At 39.6% G+C, this 23,442-nt stretch overlaps 1 protein-coding gene across 1 annotated transcript in view; it reads left to right on the forward strand.

Moving 5' to 3' along the window:
- MITF (melanocyte inducing transcription factor) overlaps positions 1 to 23,442 on the forward strand; it is a 294,197-nt gene that overhangs the window by 221,772 nt on the left and 48,983 nt on the right.

The raw sequence follows: 23,442 nt of genomic DNA on the forward strand, positions 1-23,442 counted from the left end.
TGGTCCTAGGATGGCACAGACACTCCCAAAAAAGGAACTTCTGTTACCAAAGAATTTTAGCACTTTTTCTGCAATCTTCAACTCTTAGGGAGTTGCCTGGGGTCATCCTTAGTGACTTCTCCAGAATCAGACAGTCTGTCTGCCAGAGGTGGAACTTGAATGTGGTTCTTCTTGGAAACTACATGGTACAGTGGCCAAGAATGCTGACCATAAAGTCATGAATCTGACTTCAAATTCTGCCTCAAATACTAACTGTGTGACTCTGGACATCTTTGTTTCTTTATGTGTAAGATGAGGGTAATAACTATTCCTGCTTTATAGAATTGTTATGGGGATTAAATAAAATGATGTATGTTTAAATGCTTTACAAACTGTAAAGCGCTCTACTAATACTAGCTCTTATTATTATTGTCATTGTTATTTTATTCCGGACTCTGAAGTCAACTCTATTTATTATGTCATGGATGTTCAGGAAATGCTTGTTGCCTTGAAGAATCTGTTTAAACTCAGAGGAGTATTTGTTTTATAATAGAGATTGGGAAGCCAGGTGACTCAGTGGATAGAGTACTGGACCTGGAGTCAGGAAAACTTCCCAAGTCCATCTTCCTAAGTTCAGATCTGGCCTTGGATACTTCCTGACTGTGAGATCCTGAGCAAGTTCCTTCACTCTGTTTGCCTCAGTTTCTTTATCTGTAAAATGAACCACTCTACTATCTTTGCCAAGAAAATCCCCAGTGGGTCATGAAGAGTCTGAAATGACTGAGCAACAACAATAGAGAGAGAAGGAATCCCCTGAGTTCAAGGGACAGTACTATAAAAATCTATCCTTGTAATATCAAAACAGACGTATCTTGGTGTAACAACAAATTATGACACGGGAAGTAAAACCAGCAACACTAATTGTAATCCATGAGTTGAGTGCAGTGTGACCCACAGGGCTGAACTTATTTCGATGAATAGATTCAGTGATGCCATTACTGATGTGGACATTTCTTCCAAAAGGGTCATCCACAACCCATAGACCCTCTTAGCCTCTGAGACTCTTGTCCATGTTTTATAGCAAATCTTTCTCCCAGATGGAGAGCTTTTTGACCCAATATGGCTACCAATGAATCAGTGAGCTAATCCATCACTCATCCCTTAGTGGCATGTCCATATGAACAGCCGGCCTTCTTTTCCAGTCACTTTCCTCTCTGAAGGCATCCTGGATGCTACTTCTCCTGCACCATTCTTCAGGGAGATAATAGGGTGCTATATGCTCCCACCCACCATGGGCCTCTTCTGGGCTTTAAAAAACCCACCATGTTAATTCTTTGAAGATCATGTTATTCCATGACTCACAGTTATATAGCAAGAATATTGACTTTTATTTTCAAAGCTTGGAGTCTTAAAAATTTTTACCTGGGGGGCATCTAGGTGGCTTAGTGAATTGAGAGCCAGGCCCAGAAATGGGAGGTCCTGGGTTCAGATGTGGCCTCTGACACTTCCTAGCTGTGTGACCCTAGACAAGTCACTTAACTCCCATTGCCTAGCCCTTACTGCCTTTCTGCCTTGGAACCCATACACAGTATTGATTCTAAGACAATCGGTAAGGGTTTAAGGAAAAAAAAAAGCAGCACTCTTGCTTTCCCAAAGGAAATGCAGCCTGATGCACTTCCTTTTTCATTTGGTGCCCAGCACATTCTCCATCTGCATTGGAAGATGGTTTAAAAATCTGGGTAAATAGTGCGATTTGTTCCTTGCCTGTAGGCAAATTCAGACTTTAAAGCTTTCTCAGCAGGAGCACCAGCACCAAGGGTCACATTTTCACATGTGGGGAGGGACAGAGAACAGACACATCCTTTGCTCGTCAAGAAGAGCTTTCTGCTCAATGAGATATTTGTTACTGAAGCATTTTCCTTTTCCATGAATGTATACCATCCTTTAAACTTAGGGTGTGGCAAGGTGACTTGGGGAATAGCTTCCTGATACACTGTCATGAGGACCTGAATTCAAATCTGGCTTTAGACATTTACTAGGATATATGATTGTTAGTGTGAGGGCTTGCTGAACCCTTTTCAGGGCTGCTTGTTCAGCTTCGGTGACTTTCTGCTACTCAGCCTTTACCTGTGGCTCCAAGAAGTGATAGCATGTGCAGTGGGCACACCCTAGTGAATAGACAAGCCTCAAGCCTGTTGATGAGTTAAGGGGGTCTCTACCCCAAGCATGTGAATTGTTTGCATTCCACAGTGGAAGAGGAATCTGAGAGCAATTTGTTTCATGAAGGCAGTGGGAGTGAGCACTATGGAGTGCTTAGAGCTTGGTTAGATGTGGAAGAAGCCAAGGTCATCATCCACTGCATCCCAAGCCATCAACGTCTTTGGAAGAGAGAGTGAGGGTGATTTTGTGCAGTTCTGCCTCACTTCAACCCAAATTGTGCACAATCAAGAGACGTCACGGGGTGATGTCATTTTAAGCCTCTTCCAGGATGAAGGGCAACAACCAACCAAACCAGTTGTGTGATATTGTTTGCTTCAGTTTCCTCAATTGTAAAATGGAGATAATGATAGCCACATCTCCCAGGGTTGTTGTGAGGCTCAAATGAGATGATACTCATAAAAGGCTTTGCCAACTTGAAGGTGCTATGTAATTGAAAGCTGTCTTAGGTTACGTATCTACATCCATGCAGGCTTCCAGCCAGGCGTTCTAAATAGTCTTCCTACGGGTGAAAAATGCTGCCCATCTATTCTCTAGGTTTCTTCACTCTCCTTCAAGTTTAAGGTTATGACCAATGTCCCAGTTGGCTTTGAGATCATGGAAATATTCAAGCCAGTGGTAACAACATGACAGAGATCTGTTCACTGACAAGACCCCCATTATCATTGGCTTTGCGATGTGTTATAAGTAAACTAAAGCTGTTATTGGTGATTAATATTATTGGTGGAGGTTGATAAAGTTTGTAAGGCTTCTCTCAATGGCCTTAAGAAAGCTGTGGTTGGGTGATGTAGTGATCCAACTGGCGGATGACATACATTTCGATGAGGTACCAGTTGAAAGAGTTAGTATGCCCGAAAGATTTTAACAGGCATACAAACTTTGGACAGAATATGATCAGATGAAATATAGGATCCTATGCATGAACGTAGAAAGGCCAACACTCTCATTATACATAAGGAAACCAAGACCTAGAGGAGTTAAGTGATTTGACCAACGTTACAGGAAAAGTCATTGGTGAAACACAGGTCATGGGGGAAAGGAAGGGGAAAAAACATTTATTATGGGTCTATTATGTGCCAGGCTCTGTGCTAAATGCTTTGTAAATTATAGCTATTGATGCTCACAACAATCCTAGAAGGTAGATGTTGATCCCCATTTTATAGATGATAACCATATATTTAGATCTGGAGGTCAACTAGTCCAATTTCCTCTTTTTAGAAATTGGGAAACTGAGGACCAGGGTGGTTGTGATTTTTCCACAGTCATACAGATAGAGAAAGGATTTGAATGTGGGTCTTCTGACTTGAAAGTCAGTGAATATGATATAGTATTGTAGCTTGTTGCTTTATCAAATGTGAATCTTTACTAGTCAACTTTAGAAATGCAAGATATTTATAACAAGTCATATTTATTATCTTATTGTTATGGATTATGTGAAGTTTTATGTATGTATAAAAATAAAAATAAATGGTAATGAAAAACAGGAAAGGCAAAAAGAAAAACAAGATTGGGAGAATGAAGGACTCCATGTTAGTGTGAAAAATAATAGGGGATTTAGTAGACTATAGGTAAGGTGAGGGCACCCCATATCTTTCTCAAGTTAGTACATTTAAAAAAAACATTTTCCTTCCATCTTAGAATCAATACTTTGTGTTGGTTCCAAGGCAGAAGGACAGTAAGGGCTGGGCAATGAGGTTTAACTGACTTTCCATGTGTCACCCAGGTATAGGAAGTATCTGAGGTCAGATTTGAACCCAGGACCTTCTAGAACTGGCCATGAATCCACCCTGAGTCATATCGGTGCCCTCAAGTAAATACACTCTTAAGCCACATTAAGAAGGACTAAGGAGGTAATGGCATCATCCTCTGAAGTATTACATTAGATTCCTGAGAACTATTTTGGCAAGGATTTTGGGGTGAGCAGTCAGTTAGAGAGCCTAGAAATGATGCCAGATGAGGTTTTTTGTGCTCATGATAGGCCCCTTATATACAGGGAGGGAAGGCAGTTAAGCTGGATATTTAAGTATTTCCAGGCCTGTCAAGTGAATGAGAAATGAGACCTGTCTTCTTTGGTTCCAGAGGAGAAAACTGGAAGTAACATGTAGAGAGGGCAAAGAGACCACTGAGGCTTCACATCAGGAATGACTCCGTAACAATTAGAGCTGATCAAAGGTGGAATGGATGAAGCTCAAACTAAAGAGGAGACATTGAGGGTCCTCAAGTGGTGGAAGTGATAAAAGATAAACTTTTTTCCATATTATTCATTTTTGTAATCGAGTAAGCTTTAAAAACCAAAACCCTAAGACATATATCCATATGAACAAGGGATAAGTCATATGTTTTCTTCTGGATTAGAAGCATCTAGTAAATGGCTGCTGACTGATTGATGCTGCTCATTGGTAACCAAGATGAGAATGGCACATTCCCTGCCCTTGAGGAGCTGCCAATTCATTACTGTGCAATAGAATGAAATAAGGACAGATTGACAACATGGTGACTGGCTGGAGGGTGTTCTAGCTTTAACCTCTCTAGTGGTGCTTCTGTTCTGTCCATTCTAGGGTTCATGCCTAAAGGCAAAAGATTCATTAGTAGTTGCAGGAGTGTTGCTCTGCCATGCATACCTAGAAGCCATCATTCTCTAGGTGACTCAGTGGATTAAATGTTGGGGGGGTCTAGAAATGGGGGTCCTCTGTTAAAATTTGGCTTGGAATACTTCCTAGCTGTGTGATCCTGGGCAAGTCATTGAACCCCCATTGCTTAGTCCTTACCGTGGTTCTGCTTTGGAACCAATACACGATATTGATTCTAAGATGGCAGGTAAGGATTTAAAGAAAAAAAAAAGAAGAAAAGGAACAGTCACTGTGCTAAAGATCATGCCTGAACTTGAAGCTCAGTTCAAGGATTTAAATCAGGTATATTCTCATAGGAGCTCAGATGGTGGGGATGAGGAGAAGAAGAGAAGAAGGGAAATCGTGTTTTTATTTTAGGTTCACTCCCTTGGGAGATGTATCCTCAACTGGGAATGAAAGGGATTTGTTTGATGCCTTAAGAATTAGAAAAAAAGTGACACCCTTCCTATTCAGGATGCCCAGGGACTAAGTTTATGTTTTGTTTACCTTGGTCCTTAGTTATTCAGTGGTAGATATTAAAATAGATGTTAGATTTAGAATTAAAATATTCAATGGCATTAAGGTGCTGCAGTAGATGGAGTGAAGGGACTGAAGTGAGGAAGATATCTTTTTTTTTGAGAATCAGACAGAATTTTTTATTAAATATCTATATTTTACATATATAAAATGTTTTATAGTCTATATTTCATATAGAATATATATACTGTTACATATATCCTATATTTTAATATATTTCTATATTATATATTCACATATTTTGTTCTACCTTCTATTGTCTTTTTTTTAATTTTTAAAAATTTATTTAGTTAGATTATTTAGAATATGTTTCTGTGGTTACAAGACTCATGTTTTTTCCCTCCCCTCCCTCCACCCCCTTCCCGTATCTGATGCACAATTCCACTGTTTAAAATGTGTCATTGATCAAGACCCATTTCCATATAATTAATATTTGCACTAGGGTGATCATTTAGAGCCTACTTTCCCAGTCATAGCTGCATCAACCAATGTGATCAAGCAGTTGTTTTTCTCCTGTGTTTCTTTTCCCACAGTTCTTTGAGGAAGACATCTTTCTGAGTTCAAATCCAGACTCAGACACTTACTAGTTGTGTGACCCTGGGCAAGTCACTTAACCCTGTTGACCTCAGTTTCCTCATGAGTAAAATAAGCTGGAGAAGGAAATGGCAAACCACTGCAGTATCTTTGCTAAGAAAATCCCAAATGGGGTCATGAAGTGTCAAACAGAACTGAAAAACTGAATAACAAAGATATTGAAAGTTTAGTAAAATGGGAAATAATGGATTTCTTACCTGATATGTTTTCCTTATATTTATCCTTCTATATATCCTCTACATTTCTTTATATTAAATGAAGCTCATTGCAACATAGAGAATACTGAAAGTCTGGATTCCTAGGACCCTGTTTCAAATCTGACTCACTTAACCCCTCTAAACCTCAGTTTTCACATCAATAGAATGAGAGTTGGATAAAGTCAATTACTGAACAATTATCTGTGAAGTGTCGGCTATATTCTGGGAACTATGGTAGGTGCTAGGAGTACCAAAACCAAAAAATAAAGTTTTCCTGCCTTCAAGGGGCTTCCATTCTAATGGGCTAGCCCAAATATATTACAACAGATAAGCATATATATCATGGATGCAGAGTTAGAGGTTGGGGGTCACCTACATGAATACCAAGGTTCTTTTTCTAGCTCAAATGATCGATATGCAAAAAAGAGCATTAGGAAAATATCTGAAATGTCCAGAAGAAAATCCCAAGGTGCAGTGGGGCATCCAAACAAAGAGCAGGGCTTCTTCAGCTTGGCTCTGGGAACTTGATTAGGCTTTAGCAGATTGCCAAGGAAGTTGATGCCATTAAAGACCTCGAGGACCTGAAATCGGACTCTTCTGTCTCTACCTTGTAAAATTATATCTATTCTCCTACATTATGTTTGAGGATACTCAGCCATAGGTGTATCTATAGAAGCAGATACATATAGGCTGTCCCCAAAACCTGAAATCAGTTTTAAGTTTAATCATAAAGTTAAACTAAGACTTTTAGAACACACAGTTTATATTCTTGTTGAGCGTGCACTTGTGTGTATAAATATGTTTTAAAATATGCATATATGAAGTTTTATGTAAAACAAATGTATACATGTGTATCTTATGAATATATAAATTAAACATGAGTGCATAAATGTATATATGTGTAGAAATGTATCTAAGTGGATATATGTATATAAAATGTAAAAATGATATAAATTTGTATATGTGTACACATGTATATAAAATTAACATGTGTATATAAAATGCACAAATGTATGTAGATTTGTGCATATGCATATATGTATAAAATTAATGTGTATGTGTATAATTGTATAAATGGAATGTGTTTGCAATTTCTTATAGTCTTTTTTTTTTTAATCCTTACCTTTCGTATTGGAGTCAATACAGTGTATTGTCTCCAAGGTAGAAGAGTGGTAAGGGCTAGGCAAAAGGGATCAAGTGACTTGCCCAGGGTCACACAGCTGGGAAGTGTCTGAGGCCAGATTTGAACCCAGGACCTCCCATCTCTAGGCCTGGCTCTCAATGCACTGAGCCACCCAGCTGCCCCCTCTTAAAGTCTTTTTTATTCTTTGTATCATCAGATGCTTTGTTGTTGAAATTGTTAATGAAATTGTTCTCAAGTTCACAATCAAACAATTTTGTAAGGACTCCGTCATCTTCATCTTCTGATTTCCCCCCATGACTTCATTTCAGAGCCAAAGTCAATACACATCTGCCTTCCGATTGAGAGCTGGCCAGGCATCAGCTACTCTTTCCACGGAAAATCCTCATCTTTTCTTTATAATTTTTGCTTCTAATTTGCCTCTTTATACATGTATATTGGTAAGTAAGCCTGCAGATCGAGCTGCTCACCCACCCCCAAGGCACCGAAGGTCCATTTTGGAACAATGGATGTGCCCTGTTTAAAAATCCGCCCAGTCTTTGCAGTTGGGAAATCCAAAGGCAAGCAAGTTTCGCCTTCCATGTTATGTCATTGAAGGCTTTTTTGGTGCCACCTTTATTTCTATTTCAAGAAAGGCTTTTGTAATTATTTGCAAAGTACCCTTTGACATCGGATGCCGACTTTTCCAGCAGTTTCGGGGTGACACAAAGATGACCACAGCATTCTTTATTCTAAGGGCATAACAGGAAGGGAGCAGAGTCCAGAGTAAGCATTTTTGCAGAGCAGTTTGGGTTTCTAGTACAGAAGGCAGCCCTTTCATAGATTGAGCAGGGCCACAGAGACTGGCTGTCATTTCCTGAAAACTTCTAACGCCATTGGAAGTTACCTCAATCTGGGCTTCTTTGTCAAAGGAGCCCTTTAAGAAGAAAATTGTCACGGAAGGAGCCAGGTTTCAAGTTGTGTTACTGCCTTTGGGCCTTTTGACTTTTTTTTCTTAGTGTTTTATTGGGAGAACAGAGAATAGGCAGCAAGTGGAAGTTTTTCTGGCTTTCTGTCATGGAGGTAATAAAAATGACATTTTCTTTTTAAAATTGCATTGTGTTTTAAAGCTTCCTACAAAACAAAAGACTGTAAGACATAGTGAAAAAAGAACCTTCTGCACAACCAGGAAGATCTGAGTTCTTGTCCTCCCACTGAGACCTAGGCTGTGTGACTTTGGACAAGTCACTTAACCATTCAGTAACTTAGGCAAATTCTCTAAGACAATTTGCTGCGAAGATGCAAAGCTGGGTTAGAAAAGGACTTTTCCTCACTAGGTATTTCTACTTGCCAATGAAATCACAAGTTGTCTTAATCCTACATTGGACTATAATAAATCCAAGTAAACTTTCCTTGTGATGATTCACATTAAATTCATTTCAGCATCAGAGCAACACTTCGTCACTACCCCTGAATCCCAGTTAGGGTTTTTCCATTTCTCTATTTTTTTCTCACTCGCTTTTCTTCTGATGGAACCATAGATGATTTGTACCTGCTCATTTAATTCTAGTTTTATTTTTTTTTGGGGGGGGCGGTACAGTTTCATAAAGTGGCTTCCATCCTTTTCTATATTCTTCACACTTATTAGTCTCTATTAATTGGCTCATTCAACAATAATTGATTAAGTTTTTATTATGTGTGAGGCATTGCTTAGGGGGCCTGGGGATTTGAAGGCAAACATGAAAAGTGGTCCTTACCCCCAAAGTGTTTTACCTTCTCCTGTGGATAACCACAGTTTATTTAGCAGTCTTCTAGGTGGTTGACATTTAAGTTGCTTCCCTATTTTTCAGGTTATAAATAATGCTCCCATATTAATCTTTGGAGAGAGCTTTTTATTAAACAGTGCAATATACTATACATTGGAGAAACAAGGACAAAATCTTGGACGTCCTGGCCCTCAAGAAGCTTAGTCTCCTTTTTGTCAATTTTAGTGAGTATTGACAGATTGCTGTCCAAAAAGATTCTATCATTTAGCAAAAAAAAAATGCTATTTTAATCACCCCAGAGTAATAATTTGGGACCCAAACATGTGAAATAAGTTAATGTATATATGTGCATATATACTTAAATAATTTTAAAATAGCAAAAAAAAATATACTGTGCAAAATCTGTGAAACCAGACACACACCAAAATCTGAGAATTTATTGGGAAGAAAAGCTGATTTTCTGGAGCCAGGCTTGAGTAAGAAAAAAGAGGCGATTTTGATCTACATATTGAGGGGTGCAACACCAAAAGTGATGTTTCTATAAAACTACCAAGGACTTCAAAGTTGATTCTGGCTTTCTAGTCCAGAACAATAAAAAACAGTCATCATTCTATTACTAACTGATAATTTTCTACGTGGTCCCTTTTTAATAAAAGAGGAAATGGAGTCTGAAAGAAGTTAAGTAACTTGCCCCAAGTCACACAGCTAGTAAATTTCTGAGGCAGCATTTGAACTCTTAACTGCAAATGCATCCTCCTATCCACTGACCCATGCTGCTTCTCTTTATAGTACAGTTTTCTTAAGTTAATTTCACTCGTTGATTTGATGCTCACATTAATAACACTAATTGGCTGCTTTTTCGTCTTCTCTGCGAGCATGCAGAATCCTTGAGGACAAGTGGAAAGGTTTTTTCTTCCTTTGGGAATGGACTCCTTCCCAGAATATCTCCTCTCTCATTCTCTCTCCATGCACCTACCCTTTCCTCTCCTCCAACATGCACTCCTTCCTGTCCACACAAAGTCCCTCTCTCCATGGACTCTTTCAAATCCCAACAATATTCCTTGCACACAATTCTTGTCCATGCTCCAAAGTAGGGGTGCTTAGATCGTAGTCCTTAGCTGAGGCGCCCCTTTCATCACCACACTTCTATGAACAACAGCAGCAACAACAAGTTATCAAGTGGCTTCTTTCGATACCAATTTCTTTCAATACAGTTAAAATTTGAAATATTGTAAATGGTATTTTAAAAAAGTTATTCAGTGGCCTTTATTGTCCTTTAAGCAGATGGCTTATGTTTGGCTTAAAATAAATTGCTAAATCATAAAATCTTTTAACCTTTAGAAAATCTCATGACATTTAGATGCTTCTGATCAACAAAAAGTTCTATTGAGCTTGGAATATTCTCCCAGTCTCCCCCTTTCCCTCCTCCAACTCCCCTCTTCTTAAGAACAAAAAGACAAAAACAAAAAAGCCCTTAAGTTGCCAAATAAACATCCTCCAGCAATGTGTGTCCACTCTGACGTCCAGCCTCCCTGATGGAGAGCCCTCCCTTCTGACTCACCTGCACACAGTCAGACAGCCGGATTCGATGGGCTCTTCTGTTCACCTCATAACCTAGGAGACATTTTTGCCTTTTTTTTTTTTAACTCCCAGTTCCAGTCAGGCAAAAATGACCAATCTTATATAAAGGACATTTATCCCTACCCAAGTATATGGAGGAACGGCGAGAAAACCCCAGATTGTCTTTGTGTAAGATCACTAGGAATAGCAGATGGTCGCTTTGGGGAATGGGCTTGTAGTTTCATCATCTTCCTTCCTTAGTCCTTAATTTCCATGGGTGTAGATGCAACTGGAAGCTGTTTGGGAGAGACAAAGCTCTGGATTTGATGTCTGGACCTCCAGATTCTGATTCTGCTGCTTCTAAGTAATGGCAGTGCAGGCCATCTCCATGGGCTGCCATTTGCTTATCTGCCAAATGAGAGGACTTGACTAGATGAGGGTCTGATTGGGACTCAAGATCTTCATATAGATATAAATGTAGAGATAGACACACATATGTATATGTATGTATGTATACAAACACATATACCCATAGAGCAGAGTTAGGTGTCACAGTGGATGGAATGCCAGCCTTGGAATCAAGAGAACCTGAGTTTAAATCTGGCCTCAGCCATTAACTAGCTTTATGACCCTGGTCAAGTCACTTACCCATTTGTCTCAGGTTCTTCAATTGTAAAATGAGTGGGAGAAGGACATGCCAAACCACTCCAGTATTTTTGCCAAGAAAGAGTCATAAAGAACTGATTTACATCTCCTTACTAAACAACATCAGCAAATATAGACATACACACACAAATATTCTGATGACTATTTCAATCTAATTAGTTCCAATGCTATCTGTACATTTATTTTATTTATTTAAAAACACCAAAGACTTCAGAGTCTTCCCTAGGCTGCCATGGGGGCAGATGACTTAGAGTTCCTGTATTAAATGATCTTTAAAGACTTTACAGCTTGAAATCTTATGATTCCTTGCTGTAGAATTGTTTTCATCAAACAAAGCATCGGGAAAAATTAAGAGTTCAGTGTTACATAAAATAATAGTTTTGCTTTTAGTGAGTGTTCTTTGAACTCCAGTACAGTAATAACAGGTAATATCATTTTCTCACTGTGGTGAGAAAAGGTAGCTGTGGCCAAATGACCCACAAACCCTTCCCTTTCCCCTTTGTCTTCACTTCCCACGTCCCCTCTGTCCCACCTCACATTTTTCTGCTGTTCAGTGATATTACCTTCTTAGCATATTGCATCTCCTTACCCAGGGTCTCCTTCCTTGTCTTGGTTTCACAGCTTCCCTTTCCTTCCTTCAAGTCCCAACTAAAATTCTTCCTGTTCTAGGAAGCCCTTCTTTTTTCTGGTACCCTCCCTCTATTGCTTATTTCATATTTATCCTGTATATCTTTTGTACATTGTTGATATGTCATTGTCAGTGTGTTGTCTCCTTGGGAGCATGGATTGTCTCTTCCTTTATTTCCCAAGAACTTAGCATGATACCTGGCACATGGTAGTCATTTAATAATTTGTTTACGAACTGATTGTCTTAGAAAAGTAAGATGTTAAACCATATCTAAATTTTTCTTTTACTTCCTAGAATCTCTGGTCTTCTTCAAATGCTGCCTCCATAGAGAGGCATTTTCTCATCTACCCAGTTGTTAGAGTTCTCCCCATGATCCCAAGCCAATGCATTAATTTTGTACATCTTGTGCATTGATTTCCCAGCACATGTCCCCCTCTTCTTCAAAGGAATGTAAGCTCCTTGAGGACAGGATCTGATTTATTAAAAATTGTTTTGGTTTTTTATCTCCACTGCCTGTGCTTATTAGATACTTAATAAGTTTATTGAATAATTCAGGCTGCCTATTACATAAACATGAAACTACAAAGGCATAACAAATATGAACAGAGCAAAGTCAAGTACATTAACTCTGGAAAGCCAATGTGGTAGAGTCCATAGAAACTTGATTGGAGGGTTCCAAAGAGGGATATTTTTAAGTCTTCTGATTACCTACAGCTCTCTGAAAGAGGAATGGGTTGCCTGTGGAGGTGGTTTATTCCCCATTTCTACAGATCTTCAAGGAAGTGCTAGATGACTCCCAGTTGGTATCTTGTAGTAGGGTTGTTTTGTTTGTTTTGTTTTGTTTTGTTTTGTTTTGTTTTTGCAAAGGTTGGGCTAGATGACCACTGAGGTCCATTTCAAATCTGAAATTTTGTCAACTTGGCACCTGTTGTATCTCATTCCTAAGAATCAAAAATGAGATAATAATCAATGTAAAATCTATTATAAACCTTGAGTACGGTATAAATGGCAGCTGTTATTGTTGTTCTTACTGTGGATGTGCGACATAGTAATTAGGGTTGTGTAGTAAACAATTCACCCAAATTATTGTATTTAATATTGTAGGAAGCTTGAAGAAGAAGAGGAAGTTTAGGACTAAGTCACTCCACCCTCCAGCTTGGGAGAAAAAGGTATACTAGTCATTCTGAAAACTGAAAAACCTCTCATTTTTTGATTCCCTTTTCTTCTCCTAGTGACCCATCAAAACTATCATTTTAGCAGTGCAATTTGGACCAGTATAGGGTAAAGATTTCATGGAGCCCTTTGGCAATCTGGGAAGGCTGTGGTCTTAAGCATAATATTTTTAATTGCATAAAACAAAATAAGTAGGGTTCTAAAGTAAATCAACTTTATTGAAATAAATAATGAATTTTCCCCATCCAGGTTCCCAGACCTCCTTGAATCTATCCATAGACCAAAGGGGGGGTGGTCCATGGATCTTAGGTTAAGATCCCTGCTATGGGAGCCAGAAGCTATCGTTCCCCTTTTCAAGATTGCCTCTATGTGGAGAAGATGAGAATGTTATGATTTTTAAGGGAAGGCCCTCCAGCTCCCATATAGTTCTCTCCTTCCATTTTCACCATCTTAAATTCTATCAGAGATGCATTGAGTTCAATCAGCAAACAATCCAGAGATGATTAAGGGGTCGGGGAACTTGTAGTTACTTAGCTAGGTTAGAAAAATAAACTGCTTAGACTAATCCACGTTTGGATGGGAATTATGGTTTTCATTGGGGTGGGAGGGCTTTGTAAGACAAGGAGCCAGAAATAATTTTGGAGATTGGGGCAATGTAAAGGAAGGCCAGCCAGAACAAGCTGCTGCAGTGAGTGGCTCTGGCTACTGGAGATTTGGAAAGGGGTTCAAGGAGACAAAGACAAATTGAATTCAGGTATTAGACTTGGAGTGAGAAAGACGTGGGAACACATCCTCTGACACTTAATAGTTGTGTGACTGTGAGCAAGAAACTTAAACTGTCTCTTCCTCAGTTTCCTCACCTGTAGAAAACAGATAATCCTATCTGTGGTACCAAGCTCACAAGGCTATAATAAGGCTCAAATGGGAAAATGTGTTCAGAAGTACCCTATAAAATGTCAGTTATTATTATTGTCATTGTTTCAAGAGGCAATGTGGTACAAGGGCTAGAGGACTAGTGCTTGGTGATCTTATCAGCTCCCATGGATTCAACTATCATCTCTATGCAGATGATTTTCAGATGGATTTGTCCAGCCCTAACTTCTAATCTCAAAACCCCAACTGCCTAAAAGACATCTCAAACATGCTATCTTGTAGACATCTTAAACTCAACAGTCCCAAACTGAACTCATTATCCTTATGCTGCCCCTTCCACCAGTTCCCCCACTTTCAGAGATCCCCACTACTGTCAAAGTTATCAGCATCCTCCCAGGAACCCAGGCTTGATTCATTCCATATATCCAATCTGTTGCCAAGTCCCATAAATTCTGTCTCCACAATATTTCTCATATATATACATATGAGAAATAAGTGTAGGAGATCATATTTAAACCCAGGACCACAGGTCTCTAGACCTGATTTTCTATCCACTGAGACATCAAGCTGCCCCCTCTGATTCCCTTTTAAAGTCCTTCTCAGTTTCGTGACCACTTCCTGCCTTTCCAGTCTACTTATATATATGAGAAATATTTCTCTTCTCCAACACAGATTCCACCCTGAAGCAAGCCCCTAGAACCTCAGGCCTGGACTATTTAAAGAACCTTCTGCTTGGCCCCCCTGCCTCAAATGTCTCCCCATTCCAGTTCATCCTCAATTCAGTGGCCAAAGTGATTTTCCTAATACACAGGTCTAACCACATCACTCTGCATCATAAATTCCAGTGGTTCCTTGTTACCTCTAGGATCAAATAGAATACACTCAGATTACTTTTCTGTTTCCTATTTTTTATTTTATTTATTTTAATTTTATTCTACTTATTTTATTTTATTTAATGGGGGTTAAGTGATCTGTCCAGGGTCACGCAGCTAGGAAGTGTCAAAGGTCATATTTAAACCCAGGACCACAGGTCTCCAGACCTGATTTTCTATCCACTGAGACATCAAGCTGCCCCCTCTGATTCCCTTTTAAAGTCCTTCTCAGTTTCGTGACCACTTCCTGTCTTTCCAGTCTTCTTAAACATTACCTCCCTCCCAGAACTCTGGATTTAAGGACATTTCTCTCCTTGCTATTCTTCCCATAAGACACTTCATTTCCTGACTTGGTGACTTTTCAGTGGTTGATTCCCACATCCAGAATGCCCTTCCCATTCACCTCCACCTCCCAGCTTCCCTGGCTTCCTTCGAGACTTAGCCAAATCCCACCTTCTACAAGAATGTGCAAAGTAGCTTGTTTTATCCTTGGAGTCTTTGGGATTTGGGGCAGGGGAGTGTTATTAGAACTTCCAACTCAAACATTAGGAGTCTGGGATGCCAGAGAAAGCATTGCCAGGACAGGGGTCATCAAGCCCATCCCCCTTCTTTTATAGGTGAAAACCCTGAGACCCAGAGAAGTTCAAGACTTTTTGGGAGGGGGAAGGCAGTCCAAAAGGGGGAGAAGAATAGCCTCAATAAAAAGGAGACTGCAGTCCTGAGCCTGTATTAAACTAGGCCACGTGGAAAGGTTGCAGCACATGGAATGTGGCTCTCCTAACTCCTAGTTGGACCGAAAACAACAATTGCTCATTTCTTACAATGGCCTATTATTTGGGCAGTACTGCATCCTGGAATGGATGGATGCTGCAGAGTTGAGGGACTTTTTAGAATGAAAAACAACTACCACAGGTGGTTGAGTCTAAAATGTGGCCAAAATATTTTCACAAATAATTGTAAATTGGATGAAATAATTAAGGAAAGAGAGAGCATTGCCTAGTGCCTTAGGCTCTTATTAGTTAAGTGACCCTAGGCAAGACCCTTAACTACTCTGAGCCTCAGTTCCCTCCTCTGAAAAAATGGGGAGGGAGGAAGGTTGGATTCAGTGGTCTCTCAGATCCCTTCGGATGATAAATCTATGGTGCCATGAAAGGGAATTTCTGAATTCCCTTTCCTTGTCCCTGTCCCCCAGAACTTGACATACCCTCAGGGGTGGCCTTATTTCTCTTGTCCCCCCCCCAAAGTTTCCTCACTACAGAATATACTTTAAGTGGTCCTTAAAATTCTACTAAGAGATCTTGAGTGAGAGGGAGCCCGCTCCATCCCAAGGCAACCCATTTTTCTTTGGGCCCACTCTAGTCCTGAAGATTTTTCTATAACCTCAAGACTAAATCTACAGCTTTTTGCCCATTGCCCTTTGGGGAACAAAGAGAACAAATGTCAGCCCCCCTCCTCATGAAAACCTTTCAGATGCCTGAAGATGGTTATCAGATCCCTCCTCCCTAAACCTTGTCTCTTCTAAGCTTCAGCAACCTAGTCAAGAGCCTGTGTTGGGGCAATAACACTGAGCTTTCTTTCTATAATTCTGTCCCCTTTCATACCAGCCTCCACTGGGGCATCAGGATCGGATGGAAAATACGTTGCTATGTAAGTATTTGCTGTCATTAGGGTGGTGGTTGTTTCTGTTGTGATCCAGTTCTGAGGATGATGCAGTCAGAAAGTAGACAGGACATTTGTCTGTCACAGTCAAGGTCCAGAAAGTGTGTATTTCCCCACCCTCTCACCTGAAAATCCCGCCCTAGTCACTTTGGAGGTAAAATGACTTCCTTAAGGTAGTAATCATTTCGGGTAGCATTTGAACCCAGATTCCCTTGCTCCAGAGACGGTTCTCTTTTTATTGTAATGGGAATGATCATAAGTTAAATCCCTTTTTGTGTTGAAGAGCAAAATTCACAATGGCATTAAAAATAATATTTGTATAAACAAATGAGTGGGTGTTTTGATCATTGCTTGCCCCTCTGGCTATCTTCCTATCTCCCCTCACCCACAGTCCCCTTGGAGTGTTATGCCTCAAGTGACTGTCTACTTCGCCAATGTCCACTTCCATAAATTCCATGTCTAATAACACCGTTAGGAAGAGGGAATGGAGTGTGAGTAGTGCCCTTCTGAAATGGCTGGTCTGTGGGTAGCCAGTATCTCCTTGCGAAGGTCTATTTGAATTTCAGTTATCTTCAGAACTCTGAAGACCCAGCCCTGAATCTGCCACCCATAGAGCCAGACTGGATGAATTATGACTTGAGACATGACCGAGGGAATAACTAATATAGTGAGAGCAGAACTTCACTTGGGAGCGATGGCAAAATGCTTTAGACCAGTATGCCTTCTCGGTACCCTTTTTGTCCCCTCCAGAAGGATGGCAGTCTCTGGCTGGTGACTAGGCATCAAAGACCAAGAGGTGTCATTGTGATAATAAAAATATTAATAGCTCCCCTTGAATTGGTAGCTTAAGGTTTTCTCCGTGCTTAATATCTCCTCCGAATTGGACAACAATCTCATCAGGTTGGTTTCTTTCAGAGATTCTAATCCAGTTTTGCAGAGGAGAAATGGACAGTCAGAGGGAGTAAGGGCCTTGTCCTTGGTAACACAGCTAGTAAGTCTTAGCGGTTGGATTAGGGTCCATGAGTTTCTCCAATTACAGCAGTCTAACCACTGTACAACACTGTCTTTATTTTTTCGGGGTAGCTAGCTGCTTGACCTTTGAGGAAAAGGGAGTCCACTTTTTTTAATATTAGAGTTCAATGACTTAAAAAAAAGTTCAGCTCTGTTTATTAGGGTTTTAAAAAATATGCATCCAAATTTAAGTCACTAAAAAGCATTTGTTTTCACCACTGGGACAGAATTTTGAGAACTCCTCCACTTAGATTTTGAAATTATTTTCTTCCAAATAGTTTTCTGAGATGGCAACTAAACTAGAATAAGATAAGCCTAGAATGTCAAATGATCATGGCTACTAATATTATAGATTAACCCCAAATGTGCTATCTTGGACCTATTACATACGTGATTTCTACTCATAAAGAATTTGTGCCTTAAATTGGTCTTTTCACTTGGCCTTGTCCTGGCCTGGAGCAAAGCTTACCACAGGAGAATGGAATGGAAAACTCCTTCTGCCTACCATGGAAAAGACCTCAGAGACCAGCCAGTCTAGCCCACATACCAAAAAATAGTCTGAGAAATGGTCCTTCAGTCCCCAAACCTCCCAAAAGCAGCATCTTTGTTCACCTTTAGAGAGTATTAATTGCTAAAAAATCAAGCCCAAATTGACATCTTTGCCACTTCCACTCAAAGCTCTCTGTTGGCCCAGGAGCCCACCAGAATAAATCTGATCTCCTTTCCACATTCCAGGCTTTCCAATACCTGAAGGCAATTATCATGTCTTTTCTGACTTTTATCTCCTTCAGACTATACAGCCCCAGTTTCTTCAGGTCATCTTCATATTTAATAGACTTAAAATACTTCAGTCTTAGTGGTCCACAGTATTATTTTATTTTATTTGTTTTTTTTTTTAATTTATTTTAAGCCTTTACTTTCCATCTTAGAATCAATACTGTGTATTGATTCTAAGGCAGAAGAGTGGTAAGGGCTAGGCAATGGGGGTCAAGTGATTTGCCCAGGGTCACACAGCTAGAAAGTACCTAAGTACCCTCTGGTCCTAGCTCTCAATCCACTGAACCACTCAGCTACCCTTCCCACAGTATTATTTCATTTTATTTGTTTGTTTGTTTATTTGTTTATATATTTTAAGCCCTTACTTTCCATCTTAGAATCAATGCTGTGTATTGGTTCTAAGACAGAAGAGTGGTAAGGGCTAGGCAATGGTGGGTAAGTAACTTGCCCAGGGTCACACAGCTAGGAAGTGTCAGGGCAGATTTGAACCCAGGACCTCCCATCTCTGGGCCTGGCTTTCAATCTACTGAGCCACCCAGATGCCCCTCTCACATTATTATTTTTATATATTTTTATAGTTGTACTTTCCATTTAATGATATAGTCCTAAATCTTGAAACAAAATGAAATCAACACAAGTACTTGAGAGGATATCCCAACACATTAAATCCTGGACCATTTTAGGGGTTATCTTCTGTTAGTTATGTTTTATTTACTCCAGATATTTGCCAAAAAAGATTCCCATTTCTTCTCTACATTAAAGTAAGTTTTATCTGTTCAACTTGACAAATGCCCAATCTGTGTAGAGTGCCATCTATGCTTGGTGCTGGGGAAAATGCAAAGTTTCCATAAGACATGGTCTTCATTGAGTTCATAGTCAAGACAGAACATGTGGCATGTACATAAATAACTCTGATCCAAGGAAGAACTCAGTGCCTAAAATAGGGTTAACCAAAGTGCTATGTGAGGACCAAAGGGTATTACCAATGGACAGGGAAATCAGGGAAGGTTTTTCCAAGAAGATAATAGTTTGCCACATACAAGATGCATGCAGATTCAACATTTTATCCATTGGAAGATATTTCAATAGATAGAAGAATGATGGAAGGCTTCCCAAATGAAGAGTACCACTATGATCAAGCATGGAGGTCTGTGAGTGATATTAAAGAGATTGGGAACAATCCAGTTCAGCTGAAATATATTAAAAAGCACAGAAGGTAATAGTATAAAATAAAGCCAGACATGAAGAATGCCATCAACTTGTGGAAGGTCTTGATAGCTAGGTAGAGGAGTGTGTATCTTTTTTTTTTTTAACCTTTACCTTCTATTTTGGAATAACTACCATGTATTGGTTCCAAGATACAAGAGCTCTAAGGGTTAGGCAATGGGGATTCAGTGACTTGCCCATTCATATAGTTAGGAAGTATCTAACACTAGATTTGAACCAAGAACCTCCTGTCTCTGGGCCTGACTCAATCCACAGAGCTTCCCCGGGGAATGTAAATCTAACTGGATAGACTCTAGGAAATCACTCAAGGGTCTTGAGCACTAGAATGATATGACATACATAAGTGTAATTACTGTGGTGGGCTAATGTAGTTGTACCATCAAGTAATAATGGGAACCCATAATAACATTGTGGCAGATTAGAGAGGCGTGGACAATGGTAATAGATGTTTAAAATGATTTTTAATCCTACTTTATATATTTTGACATCACCTGCATTTTGGAATCCCTTCCCTTTCCTGTAAGGAGAGGGTTTGTAGAGATTGGGATTTGATGCTTGGATGCTAGGGATTGGATTTCAGATCTGATTGTGTGATTTTTCCACCTCCTCGATAATCTCCAGTGTGTCCCTGTTGCCACCAAGATTAAATATAATACTCTCTTTTTGGAGTCCAAAGCCTTTCATAACCTCCCTCCTACCCTCCACCTTTTCAGTTTTCTTACAGTTTCTTCTTCTATTCTCTCTCCTCCATGTATCAGTTGATTTACCGGTGATTTCAACTGTCCTTTAGGGCAGGAATAATATCTTTGTATCAGTATCTTTGATTAATATTTTTAATGATATGGATATTGTGTTAACATTATTTTTAAAAAGAGAGGGTTGCTGAGTGGATAGAGAGCCAGGCCTGGACATGGAAAGTCCTAAATTCAAATATGGCCTCAAACATTTCCTAGCTATATGACCCAACTAAGACAATAGGTAAAGGGGGGAGGGAGAGGCAAACAAAGAGAGAGAGAGAGGGGGGGGGAGAGACAGACAGAAGGAGGTGGGGGGAGAGAGACAGAGAGACAGAGAGGGAGGGAAGAAGAGACAGAGGCAGAGAAAGAGAGAGAGAGTGAGGGAGGCAGAGACAGACAGGGAGAGGATGGAGAGAGAGAGAGAGAAAGAGAGAGAGAGAGAGAGAGAGAGAGAGAGAGAGAGAGAGAGAGAGAGAGAGAGAGAGAGAGAGAGAGAGAGGTGCCAAGGCCTCCAAGGAATTTATATTCTAGACTTATAGTTTCTTAGTGTGAGATAGATTCAACCTCATTGGACTAGTTTCTACCACAGAAATAAATACAGATTTATATTTGGCACCCATTTAAATGATGGGAGCAAGACTATGCTCAAGTAAATTCAGAAACTTTGGTCTTAAAATCTTTTCGAAATTGTTCTAAAAATACCATCTCCAATAAAATGTGACAGTTATGGAGGGGCAGCCTAGTGATGGGCATGGGGAACTGGGCTTGGATACAGAAGTCACCCCATGCAGATCCTGTTTCTGACACAAAAAAGCTTTGGGGTCATGGATAATTCACTTCAACACTCAATGCCTTAAGACAACACTCTTTAAGAGTGTGAGTGGCAGGGCATTTGCCAGGCAAAATGAATGGAAGGAGTTTCCATACTGCAAATTCCCCATATTATGAAAACACAGGTCCAGATCAAAAATGATATTAATGATGAAAAATAAAAATTAAAGTGTGTATAGTAGTAATCATACACAGATTTCTAGGCAAAGATATTCAATCTATCCAGTCAAAATTATTTAAAAAGTATATCAGAGAAGAGGAATCGTATGTGGAAATTATTCTTTTTTGTAGCTTTAATCTATCATTGGTGTGGGTGGGGGTGGGGTGGGGGAGGGGGGAACCCAACAGTTGCATCTGACCAAAGATTTTCTGTTTCTATCTGGTGATGGGCAAGATTACGTTATCGGTAGCCAATCCTCCCCCTCCCCCCCTCCCACTTCCCCCAATGTATGCTCAGGTCTCCTTTGAAAATAGACTTGAAATTGACCTCACATTCCCTGGCAAGTTTCAAAGTGCTACAGTGAAGACAGGATCCATTCTAGATACAAATCTTGGAAGACAAATGGAAGAGACAGATAGAGGAGGAAGGAGAGAGATACAGAAAGACTGAATAGAAAGAAAGTTTTCTAAAACTCAGCCTCTGGTTTTTTGTTTTGCTTTTTTGATGGAGACATTTGTAGCCAATGGGATGATTATGCTAATTTTGTGGTCTGTCAAATCAGATGCAAACCAATAGACACATTTGTCTTTTCTGTTCAAATGACAATTCAGCAACTTTGTCTTGAAGAAAATGAGAGTGGATAAAGAACCAAGCCTGACACTGGAGGTATCCTAGGTTCAAATCTGGCCTGAGAAACTTCCTAGCTGTATGACTGTGGGCAAGTCACTTAACCCTCACTGCCTAGCACTTACCACTCTTCTGCCTTGGAAGCAATATACAATACTGATTCTAAGACAGAAGGTAAGGGCCATTTAAAAAGAAAAAAGAGAAGACTAAAGATATTGGTATGGCTTTATAGGGAATTCATCAACCAACTGGGATTTAAAAAACAACAGAAGCAGGAATTGGAAGCAAGAAGAAGTTACAACAATTTGATCTCAAAATTTCAAAAAATGAATGTTAAAAATTATTTTACATATAATTGGGATATTTTGTTTTAAAAAAAGGAGAAACAACAAATGAACATTAGAACATGATGTAGTTCTAAAACAGTCAAGAATGCAAAATTCAAAGATGAGCTGAAGCCTGCAATGAACACTTGACTGTTAAAGGCAACAATAATATTTAGACAACAACAAGAATTAACCTGCTCAGGGATCAAGAGGAAGACTAGAGAAAGTGAAGGGTGGCTATGGAAAATCTTCAGCCTCCAGTGGACTTGAGGTTTCATCCATGTGAGTACTCTTTTCTAGGGTGAGGCTTCCAAACCTATTCATATTTACCTCTCTTGTGATGCTTTTGTCCATGTTCTCCCTTGGATCCATCCAACTTGCTGGATGCTTATTTTTCCTCTTGATATTGCATGGGTACTAATGAAACACCTACGCTGAACTTTATTCTGGGTCTCTGGCACACATTCTAGATATTTATTTTGTTTTATTTATAATTTTTAAAATTTTAATTAATTTTTAAACTGTTACCTTTCATCTTAGAATCAATACAATGTATTGGTTCCAAAGCAAAAGTGAGGTAAGGGCTAGGCAATGGGGGTTAAGTGACTTGCCCAGGGTCACACAGCTAGAAAGTGTTTGAGGACATATTTGAACCCCAAACCTCCCATCTCTTGATCTGGCTCTCAATCCATTGAGCCACCCAGCTGCTCCTGCATCCTAGATACTTAATAAATATTTGTTGAATGACTGATAAAATCGTTTACTTTGTTTTAAGCCAGTGAAGCGATCACCTGTTATATAAAGGCTTTTTTCATTTTTTTCCCTTTACCTTGAAGAGACTCCCTTCCTCAAATGAGATCAAAAGTGATATTTGTAAAGCATTTAGCACAGTTCCTGGCACATAGTAAGTACTAAGTAAATACATATTCTCTTCCCTTTCCCCTTTCCTCATGAAAGTACTTGGTATTATTTTAACTCATGTTGAACATCTATGTGGAACAGTGAGTGAATAGAATGTTACAGCCAGAATCAGGAATCAGAAAGACTCCTCTTTCTGAGTTCAAATCTGGTTTTAGGCACTTATTAGCTGTGTGATCCTGGGCAAGTCACTTTACCCTGTTGGTCTTAGTCAGATGAAGTAGAAAAGGAAATGGCAAATCACGTTGGTTTCTTTGCTGAGAAGACCCCAAATGGGGTCATGAAGAATAAGACATCACTGGAAAAATGACTGAAAAACAAAATTTACTTATGTACACATTATATTTCCCCAGGATAAGGATTGCATTGTTGGTGACT

Source organism: Monodelphis domestica, chromosome 7 (genome assembly GCF_027887165.1).
Source record: "Monodelphis domestica isolate mMonDom1 chromosome 7, mMonDom1.pri, whole genome shotgun sequence".
Classification (NCBI taxonomy): domain Eukaryota; kingdom Metazoa; phylum Chordata; class Mammalia; order Didelphimorphia; family Didelphidae; genus Monodelphis; species Monodelphis domestica.